This window comes from Cryptomeria japonica, chromosome 11, assembly GCF_030272615.1.
Source record: "Cryptomeria japonica chromosome 11, Sugi_1.0, whole genome shotgun sequence".
In the NCBI taxonomy this organism is placed as follows: domain Eukaryota; kingdom Viridiplantae; phylum Streptophyta; class Pinopsida; order Cupressales; family Cupressaceae; genus Cryptomeria; species Cryptomeria japonica.
In genome coordinates this window covers 183,114,592-183,132,768 of record NC_081415.1, presented here as the reverse complement: position 1 = coordinate 183,132,768, position 18,177 = coordinate 183,114,592, and the positions used below count along the sequence as shown (strand labels likewise).

General features: G+C 35.9%; 1 protein-coding gene across 2 annotated transcripts in view; it reads left to right on the top strand.

Moving 5' to 3' along the window:
• The window catches only part of LOC131031383 (pentatricopeptide repeat-containing protein At2g13600), a 29,456-nt gene extending 11,595 nt beyond the window's left edge, over positions 1 to 17,861 (top strand). For both annotated transcript variants that reach the window (XM_059214223.1, XM_057962493.2), the window contains exon 3: positions 16,955 to 17,861. The gene's annotated coding sequence lies outside the window, so the exon portion shown is untranslated. The remainder of the gene's footprint in view (positions 1 to 16,954) is intronic.
• Positions 17,862 to 18,177: the final 316 nt, after the last annotated feature.

Genomic DNA, 18,177 nt, shown 5'->3' with positions numbered 1-18,177 from the left:
AACAGGTGTGAGAGGTCTTTTGTCTATTCCCTTCTCCTTAAACATAGGACCAAGCAACTCTCCATCATCCCTTAAGTCCTTAGGGATATTTGTTTCTATCTGGAAATCCCTTATTTGTGGTACAATTAATCTATGATACCTCTTCTCCCTTGCTTCAAAGCTGTCCTACAAGTTAGCCCAAACATCTTCCAAGGTTGGCTTGTGACCCTTTAAGAGATTGGCATAATTTGTTTCAGTTTCCCATGTGGGTCATATCTATCTCTTGAATAATCAAACTCCTTCAAACTAAGATCTTGGAGTTCTCCTTCTGGTGCCTTTGCTACGTGGATATTTGAACATGTGTAATATTCAAGAGAAATGGGGAAAGTGACACCTGTCTTGTGTTTTAGTGTTAAAAGTGATTGTAGCACAACAATCCACCTTGTGTACTCAAGTATTACTATTATGTTACTGCAAAACCTAGGCAAAAGAAAAGGATTACCTGTGAATCCGTTGACCCTGAAATAAGTGGAACGCTGGTTTTGTAGGAACCAACATCCCCATTCATTAACCATTTTCATGGCTTCTAGTGATATTTTGAATCCTATATCTCCAGTCAACTTTATTATTGCAACATAAATGAATGCGGCATTCAACCTTTTAAAGTGAAACTTTGCCTAATAGATAGGCAACTGCATGTAATACTCCCACACCCTCTTTTGTCCAAGATCTTCTCCCAATCTCCCCTCGGTTTTCAAACCTGGAAACTTTCCAGCACGTGCCACTATCCATATAATACTAGAAGTCATGAAGAACTTCTTTGTCTGTATCACTGTAGTAAGTTGGTTATGTATATTATCTGACACGATCTGTGGCCAATCAAAGTACTCTTTCCCAATTAGAATCGTGTGCATATAATGGAACATCCAGACATGGAAGCGTCGACAATCAGTTTTACCAAATGCTTTGCTTAGCATGATTATTAAGTCCCTTTGTGGTTCCATGAAATTTACCCTTAAAATATCTGTTGATTTCAACCTTGTTTTCTGAGTTTCTTCCAGTAATGCCTCATTAATATGTCTCTTATGATTGGCAGTATTCCTTTGGAATTTAGAGGAAGCCTCCTCTTCAGTTGTTACCAATACTTCCTCCCTAACTGGTATGTCGAATGTCATCCCTATCATTTTCGGGGAGAGGTCTACTATGACATTACCGGTAGCGTCCACACATTTCCTTGTATCTGGTTGATAGTGTTGAGCAATCATTAATATCAATTCAGGTGATTGCATTGCTTGGGGAATGGCTTCTACTAGTCTTGACCTCCTTATCCTCTTGTAAGGGGCCTCAAGATTGGCTAGCACAAGTTTCTTTCTTATATCTTCAATTTCGATATGACCAATCTCAGTATCGGTTACCCTTTGAATCTCATTTTCTAACTTGGAGGTCAAGGTCTGTCCTTGATATTGATATTTCATGGTGGCTGGATTCTTTTCTAGCTTAATTTCTTAGTCTTCTTTCAGGCAGATGTTGATGCCTCCATAAATTTGCCTTACTTTGCAAGAAAAGATCCATAATCAGTTTGCATAACATACTGGTAAAACAAAGCAAACTTCGGAACCCTAGGGTTCTGGGGTTTCGAGATGTATAAGCACTGATTATAAGCAATTTTGGGATTCTGGGATCCCAAAGTGTAAAAGGGAACTCAAACAACTAACTTCGGAACTCCAGGGTTCCAGGGTTCTGAGGTAAGAAAACTCATAACATGAAAGGTTTCTGGATCCTGGGCTTCCGGGGTCCTGAGGTAAGAAAACTCATAACATGAAAGGTTTCGGGATCCCGGGGTTCCGGGGTCCCGAGGGGAAAGCTTTTGTTCAAAAACCAAGTTTCAGGATCCCGAGGTTTTGGGGTCTCGAGGAGGGTAATATTTTCAAAAAAAGAGGCTTTAGGATCCCGGGGTTCCGAGATCCCAAAAGAGGTAAAACTCTTGGAGTGAAGGGTTTTTGGATCTTGGGCTTCCAAGATCTTGAAAAGGACAAAACTTGGGCAAAACAAGAAATTTAGAACTCTGGGGATCCGAGGTTCCGAAATGGACGAATCAAAACTCCGGGATCCCCGGGTTCTGAGATCTTGAAGAGCTTATTCTAAGGCCAAAAACTCTATGCAGTTGGAGAAAATCAACTTTTTTGAAAACAAGAAATCTAATCTAAATCTAAACTAGGAAAGCGAGGAAAAACAGAAAACGAGGAAAATAGCAAAAAGGGACCAACCTGGACGAGGTAGGTCGACAAGAAGACGTGCATCGGAGAAAGTTGAAACACAGAGGGAAGAGCTTTGGATTTTGGGATGACTGAGTGCGCAAATGACTTGAAACAAGTCATCTAGCCCTATTTATACCCCTCCCCTAAACAACCATACGATTCAACTAAATGCATCAACCTTGGGATTCTAGGGTTTCGGGATCTCGAGACAAAACACAGAGAAGCTCGAGATCTTGGGATTTTTGGGTTCCGAGGCTTTGAAAGAAAAGACAGAAAATCACCTCAGGACTCTAGGGTTCCGAGATAATTTTCAAAACGACAAGAATGAACCCAGGATTTTGGGATTTTGGAGTCCCGAGGTTCAACAAGAAGACAAACAATAGACTTTGGGATTCTGGGGTTCTGAAGCTTGAACACAAAAACAACAAAACACGAAGAACCTGAGATTCTGGGGTTTCGAGATCCCAAGGCTTCAACGAGAGAAACAAAACAAGATTTTAGGATCCCGGGGTTCCGGGGTCCCGAGGTCTTGCACCGGAAAGAAAAAGGAACAAAGAGAACTTCAGAATCCCAGGGTTCCGAAGCAAAAACAAAAGACAAGGAAAAAGAATACTCCAGGATCCCAAGGTTCCGAAGTGAAAAGAACAAAAACACAAGAAAAAAGGAAGAAGAAAGAAAACAAAGGACAAGAAAGGAAAAGGGAAAAGCCGCATTTTCAAGCCAAAGAAAATGATGGGGGTAGATATGTAAGGCATAACAGGGGGCATGGCCCTTGTTCCTAGTACTTGATTTCTTTATACTTATATGGATGTATTTATAATGTATGATATCAAGTGGGAGAATGTTGGGATAAGGTGTCATCATTTTTGTAAATCTTATGTCATTGTATCAATGTACCAATTATATGTTGTAGATTCATTTGTAAGAAAGGGGTTTAGGGGTAATTGTAATTTAATTATTCCTTGTTTATCATTCCCTCAAGTGGACACCTAGGAAGGGGGTGATAAAAGACAAAATAATAAAGAAAAAATGTGATTGTTGAACTTCCCAAGTTTGGTGCCTAGGAAGTAGAGTTAAAGGAGGGAAATAGAATGATGTTTGACATTCCAAAGAGGGAAAACCAATGGCTAATGTGTGGGGAATTGAAGAGGAAAATTTGGGTGCTTAGTTTTGGCCCATAAGTCTTCTCTACATCTATATATTAGGGTTTTTGGAGGGTGTATGGTATGAGGTGTTTTTAGAAGTACATAAAAGCTGCTAGAATTGGCAGTAGAAAGAAGATTAGTGTATGTCTCATGTATTTGAAGATTAATATAATAGTGGCCCCTTTCTTGTGGATTTTTTCTGCACAATTCCAATGTATGTGTTGATTCTATGAGGTTTGCTGATTTTATTATATGGTCAATTTTTGTCATAACCTCCATTAATAGTATTCTACAATTAATATCTTTTAGATGATATTTTTTCATGATCATTAGGGTTTCATATCACATTTGTTATCAAATTTTCATTTTTAAATGTTTTGGTGTTTACCTTTATTCCTAACATTTGTAACCACTAGGTAGTTTCATAAGCACTAATATGTAGGAAACAATGTTTCATCTAGATTGAACATGAAAGCAAAGAAAGTCACAAGGAAGCATTGTTTGTCTCTATTCTCATTGTTTGGGCTTCTAATCAATTTTGGGAGTTTGGACCATCTAGTTTAATGCACACAATAATAGTTGTTGAATGAGTGTTGACATTAACACCGCTTCATTTTATTTTTGTGAATATTTATTGGTGTATGGATGCGATTGGTTGTGATTAACATCATAGTGAGCCTCATGAAGACAAGAAATTTGTAAAAACACATGCTTATAGTGGACCAAAGAAAGCTAGACTTCCCTTTACTAGAGTTTTTATTTTACCAATTTGACTTTCTCCAAGGTAAATCGTGCATCCTCTCTCAATTAATGTAATTGAATTTTTTATATACCTTTTGCAAGTTCATAAACAATCTACTACAAAGAATGCAAGTAATTTCTTAAGGAGCATAAATGACTCCCAACAAACATGGTGTGAAATATTAATGGCATGGTTAGAGGTTTGCACTAGTATGCAATGCATGTAACATGATTTTGTTCATGTGAATGGTTACATAATGTGTGAATAAAATGGATGCCAACCATTAAAGAAGTTGTAGATTCACCTAACATTCAAGTATCAATGTTGTTTAATTATCCATGAAGTTCAAACACTTTTAGATTAAGGATTTGTTTGTGGTAAACTAAGCAATGCACTAACCATTCTAGTTTACGGATTACATTGGTATCACGTGAAAATTTCTTCATATCTAAGGATTTTATTTTAAAAGTGTTGGTTTTGTGGTTATGAGAACACAACCATGAGAAAAGCCTTGAAGAGATCATAGGGGATAATCATCTCTTCTAAATGAAAAATAAATGATTGATGAATTTGTTGGACTCTTTGCAAGAAGGGAATTAAGAATTGCAAGTTTGGTTGACAAGCTATGCATACTTTCTCATGGGCACCATAGAAGATTTGCATCAAGACTAGAAATTGAAAGAAGAGATATTGTAAAAGCTCTAAGATAAATTGTGGAGTGAAGAGGAAAGGAAAGTCTTCCACAAAATGTGCACAAAATCAAATTGAGGTATGTTCCAAGGTCACTTCACCATATTTTTTCCTGTAGTCACACAAATCTGTCCATTTTAATAAAATGAATATTTCGTATTTATTTGATTAAAAATCCACTAGCCATCAATTAACTAAATTAATATTTAATTAATTCATCCCCAAACATTCTTCTATTAATTAAATAAATTATTCAATTTATTTTAATTAATTCATTAAAATCCAATTCCAATCAATTAAATAAATAAAATCAATTTATTTAATTAAAATCCCCCTATTCCTCTTTTAAATAAATTAACATTTATTTAAATCATTATCCCCACCCCACTTGCATTTTCCTACAAATGCAACTTGCACACATTTATTGAAATAAATGAATTTTTATTTTAAATAAAATCCTATTTTCCCTCACCCACCAAATCCACTTGCAAAAATCTAATCCCTTTCTAGATTCTTCTAATCCCTTCTATTTTAGCCTAATCCATCTCCTAAATATTGTCACATTCCTAAGCAAAATGAAGTCACTTCTCAAAGTCTGAAAGTCTTTGATAACCATTAAAGGCTTTCAACCTTCAACCACTAAATGGCTCAAAGTCTTTGATAGCCATTAAAGGCTTCCAACTTTCAACCACTTAATCCCCCAAAGTCTCCAATAACCATTAATGGTTAATTCAACCCTCCCACATGGTTAAAACATTTGTTTTGACTCAACCTCTACCCAACCCAAGGGTCTCATCAAGCCTTTAATGCTTTGACCATGATTATCTCTTAATCATTTGCACAAAGGTTTATCCTTGGATTAACTCCTAATCCAGTGGGTAATCCTAATTTAGGCTTGACCCTTAGTCTTTAGATAACCATGAGGTCTTCTCAGGCCTTTAATGCCTCCAACCTCTTCTTTCAACCCAACCCTATGTTGACATTTGTCACCATTGCATTGGTGCCATTTGTGCACATGGATCCCCAACTTTCAAGCTTGACCCTTGATTAAATCTTTCAATCCTGGCCATCCATTGCTCCATTTTTCCTATAAATAGAGCCCATTCCTTCATAATCCAGATCCTGAAAACTTGCATGCATCTAAGCTATAGACATTTTAGAGAGCATTTTAGCATAAGCAATCTAACATCTTGTCTTTTTGGTTAAAATACATCATTTTAGCATTAGTATTAGCTTTTTATTTCACATTTGGAGCTATACTACAATCTCAATCCTCCATAAGCATCCATAGTGCAAAAAACTGCTGAGAGCTACACTATTTTGGAACTTGGAGAGGAGAGGAACAAGGGAGAAGAAGCTAAGGCCATGCTAAGAGGCAGTTGGAGATGCCTCATAATCTTTGTTTCGTTTATTAGATACATTAACATGCTTTTTAGTGTCTCTTTTGGTATGCCTTCATAGATTAGTTTTTGATTGATCAACACTAATGTTTTGTGTGTTTTTGTGTTCTTTGATCTTAGACTAACCTTGTGCCATTTAGGAGGGCATCACTTCCCATCAATTTTTTTTTTGTAGTTCTGATGAGGACACTAAATGATTTGGTTTTAAGATGTTAACCAAGATAGGTTATGGTGGAAAAGATGCTTAGAAAGAATGTCCAAATCTTGGTCAATCCACAAAGGTTGAGAAAAGACCTTAATATGCAACTTTGGGATATTTTGATGGTGTACAAAAGGTTGGTGAATACTCCAAAACAATAGGGATAAGAAAATATTATTGGAAAAGTATGTTGCATAATGTCATTGTAATATTGTTGTTAGGAAGGTGTGTTGTATTCCATAATGCATTATTTTTGTTGTAAATTGTGGCCTTCATGGAATGGGACACCACACTTGGTTGCTAAGTTGATTTTTCCTCATATACTATTGTATGCGACATTGGAATTAAAAACATAATTTGGGGTCACAAAAGATGAAAGGTCATATGAGACAATGTGGGATGTGGAGAACCACCATGAGGAATTTTGATTGAATATTCATGTGTGTGGTGTGAGGGGTCATGTATAACATTCAAATTCATACTTGTATCTCCAAAAATCCTAAAGATAAACACCAAAACCTAAGGCTAGAGAATATTTAACAAAGGGTAATGGGTTGGACATATGGCTATATTATGACAAGAATAGGATGATGCATAAAGGATAAATATAATTTCCCCTAAGATGGAAAAAATTATTTGGGATGACAAATGAAAAAGCATTAGAAGGTGAAAGGTCACATGGGACAAGGCAAATTGCATGGGACAACTTGGAGTGTAGACAGGCCCTTGGTGGATTTCAAGAGTCACACATGGTGAATTTTATTTAATTATGGAACACAAAGAGTCACATGTGAGGGGTCATAAATAGATTTAGGATATAAACTTGTATCTCCACAAATTCTAAATGAATACACCAAAATCTAATTCTTGAAAAATTTAGTACACGGTAATGGGTTGGATTTATGGTTAGACAATGGCAAGAATACACCAATGCATAAGGGAGGAAATTCTTTCTTTACTCTTTTAGGACAAATGGGTATTCCCTAAGGACTTCAAAAAGATAAATTAAAGAGAAATAGACAATTAGACACAAGGTGCTTAAGCAACCATGTCCTATGCATTACAAACTCCAAAATATATCACTAAGCTCATATTAGTGTTAAGACCTCCAAAAGTAGACTAAAATCATTCTTGCATATGCACCAAGTGATTCAATAATTATATACCTTTATATACAAGTTTAAAGCTAATTTGCAAGAAGAAAGGAAGACTATTGTGGTTCTCTAATGATCAATACAAATTTAACTTACCTAATATATGCCATAAGTTACATAATTGAATCATTAGATAATGTAAAACCTAATCTACTCCTAATCTACCAAGAGGAACCAACAAATAATCTATATTAACTTGAATATCGTCAAATTTTGACCATCTAGATTGGTGCCTACTCCATTCAACAACGAACTCAAATCTTGTAAACAACACAAGAACATACTTGCAAATCAACAATGGAACCAAATTTACAAACATTCACAAGAATAAATATTAGAGGGATCACACATCTAGACATTATTTAATAATCCATTTGGATCAACAACACCCCTTCAATAGATAGGTTCAAAGGGTCATGTAAAGTGTTATAGTCTATCATAGGGAGATTCGTCCATAGATACAACATCTATAAGACTAATCCTTTCCATAGCTTACAAGAAAATATTTTTAGCCTTTACAAAATTCAAACTACATCCATTGCTAGCCAATAGCATATAGTTGGCAATTTTTGTCCTAAGATATTTGAAGATCACTCCTATTACAACCATGAAGAAAATATATATAGTTCTCCTCCATACCTTAAATTTGACAAGATGCAACTGCTTGGCACAATTTTAGAGCATAGGAAGACTTTGACCCTTTGTAGCAACATTTATTTCACCAACACCAAGATGACACAATCAAACTTTTTACAACATTGACATGTAGCCTCAAGACTAGTTATTGCTGGGATAAGGTGTTGTACACCTTGCATTATGTTTTAGAAGTATTTATTGTAACTCTATAAGTGTATGTATTGCTTCTTTGTTTGAATAATAGATGGAGTATAGATGCTTTTGGAGGCTAGGTTTTTCTCTCTTGAGGGTTTTTCCAAGGTATATCTTATGTTATCTTGTGGCTTGTCTATTTGATTTATGCATAATTGTTATTGTATATGCTTGTATGCATGATTTCTCTCATGAGTTATGTAGGAAATAGATTAAATGAATTGGATTTTGATGCATTATTTCCTAACAAGTGGTATTAGAGCTTTAATGGTTGGATTTTGTAGTATAACCCTAGCTTGAGTGGATTAGATGCAAGGTTGAAGCAATGGCTTTGTAGGAAATATTTGAGACATTACAAAGTATAAAGAACATTTACAAGTTTATTATGGATGTGAGGGCTTTAAATTTGTTGTTATAATGGGTTGATGGCAGATTTGGGGCTTGCCAACAAATGGGTCAAAAGGTTTTTTTGAAATGAGTTTTCATATGAGAAATTTTACAAATGACCTCTTGAGACAATATGAACCCCACCATTGGATCCAATATGCCAAGAAAAGAAAAATGATATAAAATTCAACCTATTTTGGAGAAAATGAAAAAATATTTATCCCCTAGACCCTCGACCATACAGTCGCAGAGCCATTATAAATAAAAGATTAAATTAATCCCATGAAATTAAAAATAAATCTTTAGAAAGAAAAAATCTTTAAAAATAAAACTCCGTCACCTTTTAAAATTCTTGCAAATAAAAGTTAGTTTTAAAAATGAGAGTTTTGGGGGTAAGGTCTCCAAACCATGTACCAAACCCTAAACTGATAGTACTTTAGTAGAAGTATGGTTAGCCCACTTGGTCAATGCCCTCCATTACCACCATAACAAAACAAATATTAACTTTCCATTCTTTAATCATAATTTTTTTCTAATATAAAATTAAATCAAAAGACTTTAAACCACCCCCACTCTATTTTGAATTTAAAATGAGATTAGATGAAGTTTAAAAAGGTAATAGAGTCCCCCTTTTGGAAATTTTTGAATTTTTTAAAAATTAAATTCATTTGGAGATGTGAGTGGGGTCCACAAAAGCTTGCCTATATAGGCAAATTGGCTATTATTATTATTTCTAATGGGCATAACTTTCATCTAGGTAGTCAATTTTCAACTTCTTATAGTTGACAAAAAGCTCTCTTTGAGAGCTACATAGTAGTATAGACCCGGTTCCCTTATTTTATCGTTTCATAGGTTTTTGGGGCCTTGAAGCCAAATTTTCTATGACACATGGTTTTGAGCATAACTTTTGAATACAAAATCAATTCTTCAATTTCAAAGAGGCGTTGGAGAACATGTACAACGTACTACCCAATGATGCTGATGAATTTTGAGTTTGTGGTGTAGAGAGAGTTGAGTAACTGTTTGATCACTTGTAGGTGTTTGAGATTCTAGGTATGACTATGTGAGGATTTGGACAAGTCAAGAGGTGAAACCTTGAGGGAGAACATGTTTTCATGTAATATTTATGATGACAAAACTAATTTTCAAATTTGATGCTTCTTGGTATATGTTTGCAATTGTTTTCAGAGTTGTAGTTTGATGGTGATAGGTACTGAGTTTGTCTTCTAGTTTGAGGACATGATTGGACATGATTCAATACTTGGAATCTTGTCTGGGTGATAGTTGAGTGTAGGTAGAACCATGGTATTGATTATTGTGCCATGGATATATAGGTACATTTGTGTATTGACACAACATGATCAGGTTTGTAGTGGTTTGGTAGTGTTTTGGTTTGATGTTAGGAGTTTGTTCTTATCTCTTGGGTGCTTGATTAGTTTCTTGACTATGGTTACTCATTTGTGGACATGTTTGACAAATTAGATGTGAATATGATTTGGTGTTTGAGTGATGTGGTCTACATGATTATCTTCTTTGATCTCTTAGTCTACAAGTTACTAATGTGATGACGAGTTTACATGTTTTAGTGTTTTGATCTACAAGTCTATGGTCATTTATACATTAGTATGCTTGTTTTGAGATGAGAGGATGGATGATTAAAGTACTTGGATAGTCAGTTGTTTGGACTTGTAGCATGTCACAATGTGATGTGGGCAAACAGGGTTCACTAGATTGTATAGGCAAACTAGGAAGCTTAGGACTATTTTCGCTTTAATCACATTGAGAGGGAGAATGATCAACTTGGCCCAAGATGTTCTTAGGCACAAGGTGAATTTAGTGGTCCCTTGTGGGGGTACTTGAAAGACGACTCTGCAATTTAGAAATAAGGATGTGATATAGGGTGACAAGGTGACCTTTATGTGTGCATAGGGAGACAGTGAATTGGCAAATCAATTCCAGAAGAAGATCCAACAAAGTGGATTGTAATCAACCTACAAACTAAAAATCAGGAAAAGTTGGAGGGAGAAAGATTCCTAGCTCAACTTGATTCCAAGACTGAGGCACCCTACTAGACCCGCTCTCGACATTTTTAGCTCTCACGAATTGAAAACCATAGATCTCCACCTACTTGCTATGTACTTGTTTCCATGAGTTTGTCACTTGTTCCTGCATATAGAAAAGAGGGAAAATGTTGGGGTAGAAATGGGTTTTTTAAAGTCATACCCCAATTTTGGAATCAACCTTAAAATTAAATTGAAATGTACTTGAAAGGAAAGCATTTTGGTATGTAGTATAGGCTAGATCTAGGAATGAGAATGCCTTATACCTTGATAGTGCAAATGCTTCTTTGAAGATGATCACAAATGTTGATGCAATATTATGACTGCATAAAAAGACCTAAAAGGACATCAAAAAAGACATGCCTGCATGACGGTTGTTGAAGGTTGACACAATGAAGAATACGGTGGCATGAAATGCCTTGAATGCTTGAATTGAATTTCTTCCTTGCTTTATTCTACTATTCAGTCACATTCTATATTCATTCTTGAGAGTCAGGCCTAAAATGAGGGAGGATGCCTTGCTTCTTTACCTCTCCCAAAAATTTCAGGGTTCAAAACTCAAAGTAGGCCGATACGGGAAAATATTTCCCGCTTAACGGAGATAGTCTTTAAGTAGTTTGAATTTGGGGCCAAACATTGGGGAGCAGGGTGCTTTGATTGGCCCGCTCTCGAGAGCAGGTTTCCCTAGGCACCTTGCTCCCTCCAATGTGGCCCCAAATTGGGATCTAAGGTCCAAAATGGGAAGGAGAAGCTAGAATAAGATGTGCAATTGAACTATAATAAATAGAGTCGAATGTAGGAAGCCATACATGCTAAAATAGGGCCTAGATGAGCAAGAAATTACATAGGGATACAATTTACAATGCTACATTTATCCCCCACTTTAGTGGGAGTATGAGCCTACACACATACTCATGGTAAAGTAGAAGAAATATAAAGAGAGAGGGGCATTGGTCAAGCCTTCAAAGAGATAAGACATCACTAAGTTTAAGGGAACAAGGCCCCAAACCAACCCCAAGCCAACGATCCTAACTCACACAACCACGTGCAAGGACACACAAAAAACAAACAAAGACAATCCAGAAACAAAAGACCACAAACTAAGGGTCAGTACTAAAAAAAAAAGCTCCAAGTCAACTAGTTGAAGAGAACTTGAATCAAAATGTCTCAACCACTAATATCACTCTCAGAATGCTATTGCAAAAGAACAATTTGTCACTTGGAAAGAGCAAGAGCACACATCAAAGATGAGATAAGACTCCATGGTCCAATCAACTAGAAAAGTATGTTATGGGATCATAAAGGAGAGACAAGGAGAGCATAAATTCCATGGACTAGCAAGATGTGTTATGCTAGGCGATCCATGAAAGTGGAAGGGAGAGTAGAAAATAGCCTAGTAAGTTGTGTTATGATAGTTCCACTCATCCCAAGTGAGTTTGATGCAAAGAGAAAGTTGAATAGTCTAGCAAGTGTGTTCTTCTAGTCAACCCATGCCAAGGATAACCAAGGAAATAATTGACTCCAAAGAAATCTGCCAAAAATGGTGCAAAAAGGATAACCAAGGAAATCATTATTTTCAAGGAAATCTACAATAAGCATTTCAAAAGGATAACCTAGGAAAGCATTGTCTCCAAGGAAATATGCTAAAAATGGTGCAAAAGGATAACCAAAGAAATCATTTTCTCCAACAAAATCTATAATAATTTGTGCAAAAGGATAACCAAGGAAAGCATTGTCTCCAAGGAAATTCACAATAAATGGTGCAAACGAATAACCAAGGAAAGCATTATCTCCAAGGAAAGCTGCAATAAACAGTGCATAAGGATAACCAAAGAAAGCATTGTCTCCAAGGATATCCACTATATAATACATAAGGAGGTCGCATATATGCCCCCCTCCTTAAGATGTCAGCGTAGAGCTATAGTGACATCTTAAGGAAAAGAAGAACACGAATACACACCTTCAATTGGCAAGGAGATATCCCTAAATAATAATGTTCATGCAATGCTAGCCAAAGAGGCATAACTCTTGTGAGACAAGAAAGAGATAATTGTGAGATATCTTGCAACAAGTGTAAAGGGGTCCTTTTGAGGGATACAAGAAGAAGGATGAAGAGATTTTCTCAAAGACATCTACCTCCATAAGCAAATATTGAACAAAAATAACATCATTGAACCAAAAAAAAGGATGGAGAACAAGAATTCACACCTTCCTCCCATTGCTAGGTAAAGAGATTCTTGATGAAGGATAACACAGTTTTTGGCTCCAAGTGAGGGTATTGTTTAAAATAGACATACATCATCAAGTGATGGAGAGGTTGTACCAAAAGATATACACCTCTTGCATAAGTGAGAATCCTTGAGAAAAAAAACAATTCCACACAAGAATTGACATCGTATCATAAGAAAATACCACCCAACCAAGGAAGAAAAAAGTGGGTCATTAGAAAGAATAAGAAATATAATCCTTTCCCCCCCAAGCATGAAGGCCAAGGAAAAGGAGCTATTATATTGCCCACAAAGTAAGATTGAAAATGAAAGAATAACAACATGCAAAACAAAGAGTCCCTTAAAAGGTAAACTACTAAGATTACAAGGTGTGGATCAACATAATAGGAAAAGGAGGTGCTAAGGCACAACCTTTTCAATGAGAAAAAGAATGAGATCAGTTGTGAGAGTAATATGAGCTTTATCATATCGATCTTGAACAAATTCCTTAAAAGTTTTACAATTTCCAAGAGAATGAGAATAAATATGACGAAAGATACAATACACATCACCATCTTTGTTCTTATAATTATTGACATATCTTATGAAAGGAAAAGTAAAATTCTTGTCATATTTCAACCTCCAAAAGATTCTTGTAGCTAATTGTTCATGATTATCAATATGGATGGGTCTTGTCTCTTGAGATGTAGGGTAAGATATACTTGTGGAAGAAGAAGGTTTTTTTTATTGTGGTAAAAGATTTGATAAGGGAGGAGGAGGATTGGTTGATGAAGAAGAGTCTTTATATGGACAATAGTTTCTATGTTTTTCAAAATACTCAAGCATTTGAACCTTACAGACATCATCCATAGTTGTTGATGAATTGGGATATCCTAAACCTTTTGTAGTAGATTGTAAGGGAAGATCTATATGGACCTCGATCCCTTGTTCATGCTTTCTAAGTCCTTGTCCTCTATAGCCTTGTTTTGAAATCATACCATAGCCAACCTCATAGGATGTTTTTCACTGTGAAGGAGAGGAACTTTGATCATGAATTTACTTAAAATTTGTTGTGTAAGGATAAGTTAAAGGGCCAAAGGGATGAGTAGATGAAGAAGGAATATCCTTTGTAGGGAGATTCTCCTTTCTACCATCATTATTCATGTCGTCTTTTGTAGGTTTGGAAGGAGGGTCATCTAAATCTTCATCATTGCTTAATGTTATGGGAGGAGATAGATCATGAATAAAGTGCATGACATCATTTTGTTTTAGAATATTTTGATAGCAATGATAAGATGTAGGAGAATAAGAAGGATACAGAGTGATTGAATTAGTTAAATTAACATGCTTAGCTTGTCCCTCGTGCACCAAGGTATCCTTGTGAGGAGAGAGTCTTGGAGTATGGACTCTAGCCTCATTAACAAAAGATAAACTAGGGGAGGTACAAGTGTTGTTTATTTCAATGTCATCTCTAGGATTATCACTTTCTACAAAAGCTCTTATGTGATCTACACATGCTATGCATTTTATTAAGGATATCATCATAAAACAACATCTAACATGGATAAAAGATTTGAGAAATGATTCACAAGTAGGAAATATCTTTGAAATTCTAATGATGTCATAAGCAAGAGTACTATGAATGAAAATAAGCAACATGAAGTCAAAGAAACCATTTTACAACACATGATTATGATAAATGTAACTAAGAAGCAATGTAATCACATGTGAAATACCAAACCAATCAGATTTATTGAATTCCGTTATGAATAATGCAATATGCCTGAATCAGATCTGAAAATCAGAAGATGGAAGTATAGGACACGCTAGGTTCACCAAGATGTAATGTATGGTGAACTAGCTATATGATGAATAAAACTATGAGTGAATAAGCTATATTTTTTAGAAATGATTGCAAATATGAATCAATACAATGCACATGAATTAGATCTAAAACTGACGATTAGAAGTAATGCAAGTATAAGATATGTTTGGTTCACCAAAATGTGATGTGGGGAAATAAGGTTCAATAGCTTGTATGGGCAAACTAGGAAGCTTAGGTCTACTTTTGCTTTAATCACTTTAAGAGGGAGAATGATCCACTTGGACCAAGATGTTCTCAGGCACAAGGTGAATTCAGTGGTCCCTCATGGGGTACTTGAAAGATAACTCTATAATTTAGAAAGAAGGATACAAAATAGGGTGACAAGATGACCTTTTTGTGTGCACAAGGAGACAGTGAATTGGTAGACCAATTCTAGAAGAAGATTCAGTAGAGTAGACTATAACCAACCTGTAGAAAAAATCTCAAGAAAAAATAGAGGGAGCAAGGCACCCAACTCGACCTACTCCTAGGACCGAGGCATCTTGTTCGGCCCACTCTAGGGAGTTTCAGCTCCAAAAACTTGTAGATTGTAGATCTCCACTTGCTTGATTTATACCTATTTTTCATGGATCTATCACCTATTCCTGCACACAAAAAAGAGTGAAAATGTTGGGTAGAAATGGGTTTGCCTAAGTCAAACACCGGTGTTGGAGTCAACCTTGAAATTGAATTGAAATGTACTTGAAAGGAAAGCATGTTGATATGTCATCAAGGTTAGATCCGAGAATGAGAATGTCTTATACCTTGATGATGCAAATGGTTCTTTTAGGATGATCACAAATGTTGATGCAATAGCACGACTCCACAAAAAGACCTAAAATGACATTATAAAGACATGCTTGCATGAAGATTGTTGAAGGTTGCCATAATGAAGAATATGATGGGATGAAATTCCTTGAATGCTTGAATTTAATTTCTTCCTTGCTTTATTCTCACGTTCATTCGTGTTCTATATTCATTCTTGAGAGCTAGAACTAAAATGAGTGAGGACTTGCTTATATACCTCTTCAAAGAATTTTGGGGTGCAAAACTTGAAACACGCTAACACAGGAAAAAAAATTTCGCTTAACCAAGTTGACCGTTAAGTGGTTTGTATTCAGGCACAAACATTAGGGAGCAAGGCACATTGATTGGCCCGCTCCTGGGAGCGGGTCACCCTAAGAACCTTGTTCCCTCCAATGTGGCCCCAAATTGGGATCTAAGGTCCAAAATGGGAAGGAGCAGCCGAAATGAGATGTGGAATTGAGCTAGGATGAATGGGGTTGGATTCGAGAGTCCATATATGCTGAAATAGAGCCTATCTAAGCAAGAGATTGCATAGGGGTGCAACTTACGACTCTACACTTGGTTACACTTTTTCAGTGGGAGATTTTGACAATGATGTATTGATATGTAAGATAGATTCCAGATGGTTTTTTGGTAGTTGTATCATCTTGGCTTGGAGATCTTGATTCTACTTGTTATTGACATTTCAATTTTGTGTGTGTGGACTTGAATGATCTTCATTTAGGAGATGGTTATTGTGATGCCATGTGTGACTCAATATAATAGTTCATTGGAAGTTATTGGCAATGATGTGGGGTAACCATTTGATGGTGGATGACCTTATTTAGTGTATGTAGATGCTTCGAGGTTCTCTTAGAGCCTATTATTGTAGAAGGATTCTTTCACATTTTTTAGCTCACTTTTTACAAATGGTTATCTACATGTGATTTGAGATGTTTGTTCTTGGTTTAAAGTGTACATGATATAATGTCTTTTTATACTTTGTATACCAATTTTTAATTCTGACATGATATATGTTCTCTTGTGACTAGGATGTTTGCAAAGATTGTATGTGATTTCCTAGTAGGAGATAGTTAGATCATAATGTCATGTTTAGGTTCTTGATTTTGTAGTTCAAACTTTGATAGTGATCTTGTTTGGTTCTCTTGGTATTGAGTACATTGATCATTTATTTGGAGCTTCATGGTTACACATGTGTTGCATTTGATGTTTAACATGGATTGATTGGTTACAGGTTCTCATGGATACTTGGAGACTTAGGTGATGTTGGTGTTGTCTTGTGATTTGAGATATACGTTGAGATAGTTGGTAGTTTTAGTAGGAAGACCAAGGAGCTTTCACCTGGTATGGACTTGAGAGGAGATTGTTCTTGGAGTGAGTTATGATGACTTGGTTATCCTAGAGGAGCATTCTCATTCTACACTCTTGGTCTACTCGATGGTTTATCACTTGAGAGGTATTGTCCATTGTTCCTTTTAGGTGCATTATGCTTTATTTTCTTAGATATGGATCTTGAGCTATGGATATATGGTTAGTTTTGGAGGATTCATTTTGAGGGATGGATACCATGGTTATCTGTTTGTGGATATGAGGTGATATTCTGATGTCATTATGAGGATTTTAGGAGATGTTTTATTGGGTTGGTTTCCTTTTTTGGGATTGGATATATATTGAGTTTGATTTCCTTGGTTTGAGAGGCTTACATCCATGATTGACATTATACATGATACATATGTTTTTTTGATCTAAGAGATTGAATTGAATTTGGTTTTGTTATGGGTTTTCATTTGGGCTGTTTTGGTGGAGATCATACTTGACATAACATTGCTTCTTTGAGGTGCTAGTAGAAGGACATGTTATGGTTTATATATTTTCTCTCTTCATTCTATGGTTTATTCCATGAGATTCATGATTACATGGTTTTGGAGGATGGTGATATACTGGGAAAGAGTATGCAGCTATATGTGTTGCATGTGTGGATCATTGTATTTGTTCTTGGCACTAATTTTTTTTATTACTTATCACACCTTGATGTGAATGTTGATTGGTAGACTTGATATGCCTTGAGCTTGTTTTTAGATTTGAAATTACCCATGCAGTGGGAGTTGTTGTATATGTATGTTCTTCATTGACAAGTGTGATATAGGGAGATTGATTGTGGTTTATGAGTTGACATATGTGATCAATATGAGTTTATTGATGTTATTGATACCTTAGAAGTATGGACAGTTGGTTGTATTGGCATGTATTGTGGATGTCATTTTCAATCATATGGGTTTTGTGCCTCATGACAACAACTTGGAGCCTTTGTTATCACATTGAATTCTATGCTTGTGTTCTTGGATTGGTGCATCTTCATCTTGGCTTGTTCCTTTTCTTCCATAGGTAGCATGTTGGAGGATGAGAATTTCTTGCTTGAGATTACAGTCACTTTCGTTTTATTGTAGGTATCTTGAT